Source organism: Marmota marmota, unplaced genomic scaffold, assembly GCF_001458135.2.
Source record: "Marmota marmota marmota unplaced genomic scaffold, marMar, whole genome shotgun sequence".
Lineage (NCBI taxonomy): Eukaryota > Metazoa > Chordata > Mammalia > Rodentia > Sciuridae > Marmota > Marmota marmota.
Genome location: NW_025999943.1, coordinates 4,587,470 through 4,598,584, shown reverse-complemented (window position 1 = coordinate 4,598,584; position 11,115 = coordinate 4,587,470).

Below are 11,115 nucleotides of genomic sequence, written 5' to 3'. Positions count from 1 at the left end.
CAATTCCTAAAAAACAAATGCCAAATGTCTTCTTTGATATAAGGAGAGTAACTAAGAACAGAGCAGGGAGGAAGAGCATGAGAAGAAGATTAACATTAAACAGGGATGAGAGGTGGGAGGGAAAGGGAGAGAGAAGGGAAATTGCATGGAAATGGAAGGAGATCCTCAGGGTTATACAAAATTAGATACAAGAGGAAGTGAGGGGAAAGGAAAAAGAAGGGGGAGAAATGAATTACAGTAGATGGGGTAGAGAGAGAAGAGGGGAGGGGAGGGGAGGGGAGGGAAGGGGGGATAATAGAGGATAGGAAAGGCAGCAGAATACAACAGACACTAGTATGGCAATATGTAAATCAGTGGATGTGTAACCAATGTGATTCTGCAATCTGTATATGGGGTAAAAATGGGAGTTCATAACCCACTTGAATCAAAGTGTGAAATATGATATGCCAAGAACTATGTAATGTTTTCAACAACCAACAATAAAAAAAAAGTTTTTAAATTTTTATCCAGGTGATCAGAGAAGACACAAACTAAATGGTATCATGATTGTATTTATTTCATATAAATGTTTTAATAAATGTTTATATATTTGTTTTAACTCACTGTAATACTAAATAATTTTGAAAATTATAGTAATTTTCTTCAGAATAAAAAAGTATGCTTCCTCCCCCAAACTAACAGAGAGCATTATAATTGTTGGGCAATCAACATTTGTTGAGTTGTTGATTATGTTTGTTAAATTTCACAATTTTATGAGGTTTGATGTGATTTCTAATGATTTTTATTTAATAATTCTCATTTTTGCTACATAAGGAAGAACCAAAGGAAATTTTCCAAATGAAGTTCTCTAAAACATCAACTTTGGCAGTGTTTTACAATCATGCTTTAAGATCATAATGATCATTTTATATTGCTATAGGTATGAATCACTAATCTTAAGGTTAAATTGTATTATTTAATGCTTTACAAAAAATTATAATTATTAATTTTGAATTTCTGTGGGTCTATAGATTTTTATGTTGTCATTTCTTGAATAAATAACCCAGAGCTTCTTTTCATGACCTTCCAAAGGCCATATATAAATCAATAGAATGGAACCAAAAAGGAATGTTAGACAGTTTTGAAGTCAAATCAGGATGCACAGGGCAATATCTCCTAACTCAATCCATCAGAAGCATTGCTTCAAATGGAAAATGAAGTAAATCTCATTTTTAATGTGAACCATTTAAAGCCTTTCTTCTGTATTTCCTTGCAGTAAGTGTGCTGACTTTCCATTTTAAAGTCCACTGTCTATAAGACAAATTGACCTTAATGGGAGCATCCTGCATATTGTGACCAACATAGAGGTCAAAAATAACATAAAAGAAGAAAATAGTACCCTGATAATAGCTGATAGCTCAGTGGACTCTGTGCTCAGCACTTCATCCACAACAGAGTAGGAAGGGGGAGGAGATGTGTTCAATTGACCATCTATTTTATGAAGGAATAAATAATTCATTCAGGGTTATTTGAAGGGCAGTGAAGAATTGTTATTTTCCTGCTGAGGTGGCTAATTATTCTTTGGATTTGTATACAAATAAAAAGAGGGCCTTCTATCTTTTGCAGTTGTAGGAACAAATGCTGAATGTAAATGTGTCCTTTCTACATATTTGCTGAGTAAATGAATGGAAAAATAAAAGTATAAATTAATTTTTGAAAATCAGTATAGTAGGAAAACATTATTTATTCTCTGCCCATTCTTGTAGACCTCAAACACAAAATAAACAAGGAACAAAGTTTTTAGTCAACCTATCTTGACTATTACAACATTCTTTAACATTCATATATATACAAACATTGTAAAATAAACTTCATAGTGAGATCAAACTAATTTGATAAAGTAATATCTTTGCTTTGAAAATGTTTTTATCAATATAAACCTTCAGTTTTATGAAACCAAAATATGGAGGTAGGAAAAATCTGGGGAAAAAGGATAATAAATAAAAAATAAAATAAAATTTTTTACCTATTCAGCTGTTCCATTTCAATTATTTCATTTAGGTTCTCTACAATATTAGAATATGGGTATAACTACCCAGTTTTGCAAAGGGGGAAACTGCTACTCTTCAAGATATGGAAAAGAGTCTACCAGTAACACATAGTTTCCTGTTTCATAATCTGCAATCCAAACTTAACAAATACATTTTAGTCTCTCAAAAATTTTATAGCCACTTTTGTTGTGGATTCTAAATGATTGATCCCTCATTGTAAAGCAGATCACTTCCTGTGTCCTTACCTGATTTTCTTGACTGTGTAGTCTTTTAATTTAATATCATTAAATTACAGTTAATTTGTTGCCATTCTGTATTAGAAACTACAATTTTCTCGTAACCTCCAAATCTTAGTTTAGTATTGCTTAAATTGGAAAGCCTTTCTTGATTCTCTAAATATAAGTTTGGAGCCTGTCTACAACAAGGATTGGCAAACTATGGCCTCCACTGTTGCCAAATCCTGCCTGCTGCCTGCTTTTGTACATCCCCTGATCTAAGAATATTTTTTACAATTTTAAATGGTTGAAAAACATCAAAAGATGAATCATACTTTTTTCAAAGTAAAAAGTTATACATTAAATTCAAATTGGAGGATCCAAAGTATTTGCCAGAACACAGCCACACCTAATGTCTACTCAAACATTAGAATCTTCATAGATACTCATATCTAGTTATCAAGGGCACACCTGGTTCCTACCACCTGTATCAGATCCATCATCATGAAGCAATGAAGTGGAGTCTGGGAAATGTTAGGGACTTGAAAAATTTGAATCAATAAAGTCAGAGGTAAATAAAAAAGAATGATTCTACAATGAAAAAAGTCAGAAAATGATTGGAGAGGTCTGTAAAAACCAACCAAGATGAAAATATGTAAACCCTTAGATTAAAAGAGGCATTGAGGAGAAGGAAAAGGTGTGTGTGTGTGTGTGTGTGTGTGTGTGTTCATTGTTGTATAGACATCATTTTTTTTTGTCTAGAAACCTTGTCATCATTCTTCTGTACACATTTGTATAGATTTCTTACTTTACCCTTTTAGATTAGTATTTCTTTTAAATATAATCACTAATTTTAATTACTGTCTATTCTAAAGTATATAAGGAAAATACATAATTTTAAAAAGCTTAGTAATTCTTTTAGATTAATTTCAGAGTAATAGACTTATGACAATTTAATGATGGTGAATATTAAATTCAAATTTTAGTGTGTGGCTAGCAGTTGAATGATAACTACTTAAATTTCCAATATCCAGTAGCTTATGTTCAATCCCTAGTTATATCACCAGGTTTTTTATATTTCTTACTCCCAAAGACCTTGATCATAGTAATTGCTAAGTTCTGCTTAAAGGGTTGGATTTCTCATTTTCATGTAATGCTTAAGAACTCATTATAATTCAGAATAATACACTACTGATTAAGTAAATAAACCCAAATAACATTGTCATATTGAACATTATCATATTGTAAAGAAAGGCAGAAATCAAAATATATTCTACTGGTACAATTATGCTGTTAAGTCTGGCAGTCTATTGTCATATCTAAATCCATGAAACTGAACTTTTTCAAGGCTTTACTGGGGCTTAATAACATACATTTTTGAACAATTTTTAACTTAAGAATTTTGATTGAGAGTTTTTGAAACAGAGAAAAATAATTGTGCCCTCAGTTAAAGTACATTCCATGGGATGCTATTCACATTTTTACTATCTGTTGTAGAAAAAGTATAATCTATTGAACTGAACAGAAGATTATTTATGTGCCAAGAAAAATAAGAAAATGGGTTCTCTTCTTGCTAAACCCTAAGGGAAGAAACTGAGTCTATTGAAATTGCTCTCTTAGTATTAGGCCATTTTCTTATCTTAGGACAGGCCTCTTACTATGAAAACAGAATTTTTGGAGAAACAACTGAAATCCTGAAATCCTGTGTTTTCATTTGGAGTGGACAGAACTTCACTATATCCAAGGAGCAAAACCACTGGTGTCTCCCTTTTACTTTCAGCTCCACGATGGTTGCACTCTTCAGGGACTTAAACTTCTCCTTCGTTGACCAGACCAAGTCTTGGTCAAAGATGAAGAAATCCTGGTAAAAATTTCAGGGGCCAAACTTGAAACAGCTTAATACTTTCAGCCTAGAATGACTATTTCTCTTTCTGACTCACATTTTTAGGCCACAGTCTTAAAAGTACTTTAATGTTGACACCCCTGCCCCATTCTATAAATCAAACCCATACTTTATTATCTACCACTGAACTACACCCCCAGCCCTTCCATTAATGTTGTTAGGCACATTGAAGGTTGGGCTCACCTGCTTTGTATTTTTTTTTAAATCAAATCTCAGTTTTCTATTACCTGCTTTCCTAGGCCTAAAGAGATTTGCTCACATGTTTTGTCCAGTTTTATAGTTGTTTACCATGTTAGAATAAGTCAAGAACAACAACAACAACAACAAACTCCAAAATGAATGGAAGCAAAACTATTGTTAACCAAAATGTATCTTCCTTTTTTTTTTTAATATAACAATCTTAAAACTAACAGTTCCATTATGTGTTCTGCATTTTAGTGATAGCAAAGAAGTCTTGATTTCATCTTACCTTAAAGTGATAAAGAAATATAACTACTTTTAATTCCCCAATGGTAGGAACTATTTTATTTAAATTTTTATTTTACAATCACTTTTTAGTGCCTTCTTTTCTGAAAACATGGCACTAAATAATTGGATTTTAAACCTTGTAAGTACTCCATAATGTTAATGTTTAAGAATTTTTGAACATTTCTTCCTGACTGCTTCTAAAGAATTATTTTAGATATCAAAATTTACATATACTTCTGGCACTAGTGTGCACACCTGTAATCCCAGTGGCTCTGGAGGCTGAGGCAGGAGGATTACGAGTTCAAAGCCAGGCTCAGCAAAAGTGAAGTGGTAAACAACTCAGTGAGACCCTGTCTCTAAATAAAATACAAAATAAAGCTGGAGATGTGGCTCAGTGTTTGAGTGCTCCTGAATTCAATCCTTGAGAACCCCTCCTCCCAACAAGTATTACATATACTATTAACTCTTTTGGGGAAATTATATTTCATATCTAATTCATCATTCAAATTTGAAAATAATTATTCTAGAGTTCTACAGTTTATTTTATGCTTCCATAAATTTTTTGTATATCTTTGGTTTATGCCTTTTAATTCAGTTTTCCTTTAATTCTTTTATTTTCTATTGTTAATTTAATAAATTATATTCTTTATGACAAATCAATAGCCAAAAGAAACACTATTCAGTGTTACCATTGCATTTGCTTGTTTGGGTGAGGTTTATTCATAATGATATGAAATGGGGAATACCCTATTTACAAGCACCCATTCATTCTCCCTAATGCTATTTTCTGTGAACATTTGAAACAGATTATTTCATGAAAATCAATAATATCTAACTGCACTATTTTCAGAATTGTTCTTGTTCCTGGAACTACAAATAATGACCTTACTTCTCAGGAGCATATCCCCAAACTTGCATTCCCCCACTCGCCATCCCATAGCAACTTTTTTCATGGATTCCTTATCATCATTCAAATAAAAAAATATGGCATAGTTAGAATTCCTTTGATTTCCTAATTTGAATAGTTTCTTGTCAGTTTATAAAAATCATCTTAAATTTCAAAACCCCAACTCTCATAAATTCATGTGGCTTTCCAGTATTTAGAATAAAATAAGAACATTCAGTGTAATATCCAATAGTAATAAAAATCTTATTCTCTCATCTTCTGTCCTCCTCCCTTTCCCTTTTAAGTATATACACATATAATTTAAGTATTAATAAAGTATTATACTTAGCTGGAAAATTGAGATATGATTGCAATCATTACTTAACCAGTTAACGTTAATATGTCAAATAAAACATGTCAATTACATAGCATAAAAATAGTATCTTGGGCTGGGCATGTGCCTCAAGCGGTAGTGGCGCTTGCCTGGCATGTGTGGGGCACTGGGTTCGATCCTCAACACCACATAAGAATAAAAATGAAGATATTGTGTCCACTTAAAACTAAAAAATAAATATTTAAAAATAGTATCTTGTATGTCTTATATTATATTGGATTTTTCTTTGTAAATACATTAGTTATATATGCATCCAGGTTTTCCTAATGACAATATCAATGTTCGAATTATACAATGTCTTACATGTGATCCTTTGTTTTCCCCAGTAATACATTTGTTAACAAGTAATTAAAATGATTTACATGCAATGTGCTGATAAGCAGTGACTTCATGATTCTTGACTCATTTCAAAGATGAAAAATGTGCATCACGTTGATAGGATAAAACAAAATAATTAAGGCTAAAATGAATCATGTCAAACGTCAACCTCATATTAACATGTTTTATTGATTCACTAACTTAATCAAATGACTATTGTAAAACAGTGTAGTAATTTAATAGCTTATAAATCTTTAAAAAAAAACATGACATTTAAGTCTTTTGTGTATCTGCAAAACAAATTGTTAGATGATTAAAAATCTAAAAGGCAACACATAATTGTGCATTCCAATCACAACACAGATTTTTTTATATAGTTTTGTAAATAAACTTGAGATAGAATTGAATAAAACATCATACTCTTTATCAAACTGGAAGATCCCATAAATAAAATTATTCAAATATAGATCCATGGTTTGTTGACCACTTTTTCATGGCACAGGAAAAATGAAAATAAATTCATTTCATTGCATAATGTGGCCAATGGAAATACATATCTACAACATTGTAGGAATGGCTTTCTTTTTTGAAAGACTAGAATTCCCTTGATTTCCTAAGAGAAAAAAGTAAATATTACTATTTGTATTTTTATTATGTTTTGCACTTAAAAATAAATTTCTCCTATGTTTGTTTATTTCCTTTAGTGGAACTTGTTTATAATATATCTGTTTTTGAATTATATGTTAATTAGTAGAGAAGCTAAATTTTGACAACTAAAGGCTGTAAAAAGCATTAATGCACTAAATATAAGATTAAGAACAAAAGTTATAAAAGTGTTTATTTTTAATAGCATAAAAAATGCTGGCTTTGAAACCAAAACATATGCTGACAGAATAGGATTTTTCAGGTACATTTATTTGGCAGAGTGATGCCATATAAAGCCAAGGGTAAGGAAAAATCATTTAATGAAGAGCTTTTAAAATATTCAATACACTTAATAAAAGATGACATTTCTCTAATTGGCTGTCCTCAACTGAAAAAAATATAGAAGATAGTTTTATAATGGTGATATGTATTAAAGAAAAATAACAAAAGAAGAAAGAGGTGGAGGAGGAAAACAAGAAAATACACAAGTGGGTAATACTCTGATCATGTTCTGGTACATTCAGCTAATAGAAGTCTAAGTAGATTCTGATTAGTTTCTTGCAGGAGTTCCCAGAACAGACAGTACTTAACATGTTTTGGAATACAAAAATAAGATGAAATATAAAACTAATTTTTTATAACAATTTCTTTTTCCTGAAGCTTACTACTATTCTGAAGAAGTGTTCCTTTAAACACAACTGTAAAAGAGATATTTCGCTCTACATTCAGTCACACCAAATAAATTGTAATAATAAAAATTTAAAAAATAGTTAAAGAAATAAAGAACCAGGCATTAATCAGAGGTGTTGTTCAAAACTCATCATAGAAATATTATTAATAGATAGTCTGAGACAAATTTTATTCCTATAAATATTAAATACATGCTATAAATTGATGTTAGACTATATCAAATTGGTAAAAGATTTGACCTTAAAAATAATTTCAAGGAATATTTTTCACTAACACAATGTTGTAAAACCATGTAAAAAATAGAATTCATTAATTGAAAATAAGACAATAAATTGACATACTCTTCTTATAATTAATAGTCAAAAGACTGTCACAATAATGGTGACTACATAGGTAAACTGAGGACATAATTGCTAGTGTATTGTTCTTTCAATTTCTTAAAACAGCTATATGAATAAGGCAATAGGTTTAAATTTGGGTGTGTCCAAAAGCCCTTGTTTCTCCATCATTAATATACATGTACACATGCAAATACAGTATGTCTCAAACAATATGATGCTGCTGCTTATGATTGACTAAATCCAACAGTAATATAAATGTCCATAATCCTCATGGCTTCAAGCTACTGAGCTAATGCAATGTTTTGTAGTTCCATTGAAGGTCAGCTCTATTTGATGTGTTCAAATTTCTTGAAATTTCCTTATCTTTACACTATACTCCTCTTGGCTTTACATGAGTTGAAAGTAATAGTCCCTCCTTCTTCCCAATAGCTGAATAATTCACGGAGACACAATTCAGAATAAAAAAAATTGCAATTATGAAAAAAATAGTGCTAGCTAATTTCTGGTTAAATGTTTCTGAGTGGCCCTATTCATCTGGAAACAAAAGCTAATTGAATTTTTAAAAATTAAAGTGAAATAAAACTTTTTTAAATTCTCAAGATGAAATGGATAAAAAGTCTGTTAATATTTTCCCACACCATGTAATACATTTTTGAAGATGAATATAGAGATGGAGGGGAAACAACTAGTTTAGCAGAAATCAACTGCAAATTAAGTGTTCCACTGAAAAATAGTTATGAGAAAAAAATGACCTCTCCTTTGAACTTCTTAAAAGATCAAGAGTTGGAATCACCAAGCACCATGGAAAAGGGCAATTGTGTAAAAGATAAAAATTGGGAACACTGATTGAATGTATATGAAAGATTTTTATCCCCAGATTCCCTTCTTCTAGCCTGAAAGTTCAGGTAACCACTGTCCTTGGAGATTAGTTTATTCTCAGAAGAAATTTACCTGACACATTTCAGATTTGGGTATAATAGATACAGAGGTTCTCACACTTGAGGCAGCATGAACTAGAGAGGGAAGTTGTGTGACTTTCTAAACAGTGGGTTTTCTTTTCCCTCCTGACAGAACTTAGACAAGAGCATCTTTAGTGGCTGGGACTGTAGCTCATGAGTAGAGCTCCCGCCTACCATGTTTGACTATTAACCCACTCTGGGTTAGATGAAAATCTTAGAATAATAAAAGATGAAGTGGGAAAGCTATCAACATGAGAAGCATTTGACTCTGGATTGAAGAAATTATTCCATTTCCTATGTTAAGAAGAAATGCATCATTATTTTGTAATAGTATGCATTACTATTTCAAAAGCATGAAACCAAAGTGTATATATATTAAAAATGTGACTATTGCCATTTGAAAGTAACACTTTTGCTTTTACACACTCACAAAGAATTGTGCAATTAAGATTAAGCCAAGTCATTTCACTCAATGACAGTGAAGATTATAGAGAGAATAGGCTTCCGATAAAGACTTTTTTTTAGATATTTGTCTAATCAGAATGAAAAATTCCATGTACTAGGCTATCTCTAGGTCTTAATAAATCTCATTCACTTACAATTCTTTAATAGTAGTCTAACACATCTACCATTTCACAGGGTACCAAAGAAATCTCTTTTTTCATATTGATTAAGAATGGAGAAATTCATTAACTGCTATTTAGCATTGTGGAAGGTAGAATAATGACACTTCCTCCCAAAGAGAGTCATTTCCTGATCCTTGGAATAAGCAAATGTTATCTCATATGATATATTTTTTTTAAAATTGAGTTTTCATATTTTAATTACATTAAGAATCTTGAGATAGGAAGATTATCCTGGATTATTGTCTTGATGAACTCTAAATGCAATCACAACACCCAGTGAGCTGCAGCAATTTGTTACAAAAACCATAGGAAATGAATATAAGTAAGTTATTGGAAAAATTGTATTATTTTAACTGTACTAATTTTTTTATTGTCTAAAACACTTCTCAAAAATTTCTGAATAGAAAACTGTACATATCTGAGCACCATGAGTGATGTTTGCCATGTACTTAAAATGTCAGGGAATAATGAAATATATATTTCATAAACTTAGTGTGACTTGCTTGAGGCAGTCAGTTTATAAAATTGAAAAGTTATTTTCAATTTTGAGCTCAATGTTGAATACATTTTATTTCAAACCAAGTCTTCTGTAATGTAATGGGAGTTCACTGCAGAATCTCACTCATCAATAAAGTGTTCACTTACTTTTTACCTTTTCAAAAAAATTTTTTTCTGTTTCACTTTGAAGTTTAGTTATTGTTTCAATTTCAGAAAAATTCATATTATTTAATACTTACATGTGTATTTTTGTCATAAATTACTCTAAAAAAGAAAAAAAACTTTGAATAAATTTCTAGAAAATGATATTTTGTAAGAAAGAGGTGATTTTTGCATGTGTAAAACATTTTCAGATATCTGGATAAATTTGACTTATATGCCACAGGATATCCAACATGCTATGTGAATAATATGAAGCAAAATGATTTCATAAGTTATACATAGGTATGAAATTACTAATTCACTAATGTTTTAATCACCTTTTTCACTGCTGTGACTAAAAGACCCAACCAGAACAACTGTAGAGGAGGAAAAGTTTACTTAAGGGCTTCAAGTACCATAGGTCTCAGTCCATATACAGGGAGCTCCATCATAGCAGAAGAATATGGCAGAGGGAATAAGATCATGGTGATCAGAAAGGAAACAGAACAACTCCACTGCCCAGATACGAATATATACTCCAAAGCCAGACCCCCAATGCCTTACCTCTTCCAGTCCCACCCCTCCCGCCTCCAGCTAACATCCAGTTAATCCCATCAAGGATTAATTTGCTGATTAGTTTAAGGCTCTCACAACCTAATCCTTTCCCTTCTGAACCCTCTGGCATTGTCTCACACTTGCTTTTGGAGAATATCTCACATACAGTCCATAACAAATAATTTGCATATATATCCATTAAATTAGTCAATAGTTTCTAATCTAATATTCCTGGATTTTTCCCAGAAAGCATAGATGCATACGTAAGCCACTCCTGTTTCTATTACTCACAACATTAGATAAAGAATTAATAAAAGTAGCAGCAAAAAAAAGTTGCATTTCAATAAACATTTGACTCAGCCATACTCTATGTACAAAGTATGATGTAAATTTTTCTGTAAAATGTAAAAATATCCCAAAGTATGTTTTAATTAAAAAGAAGAATT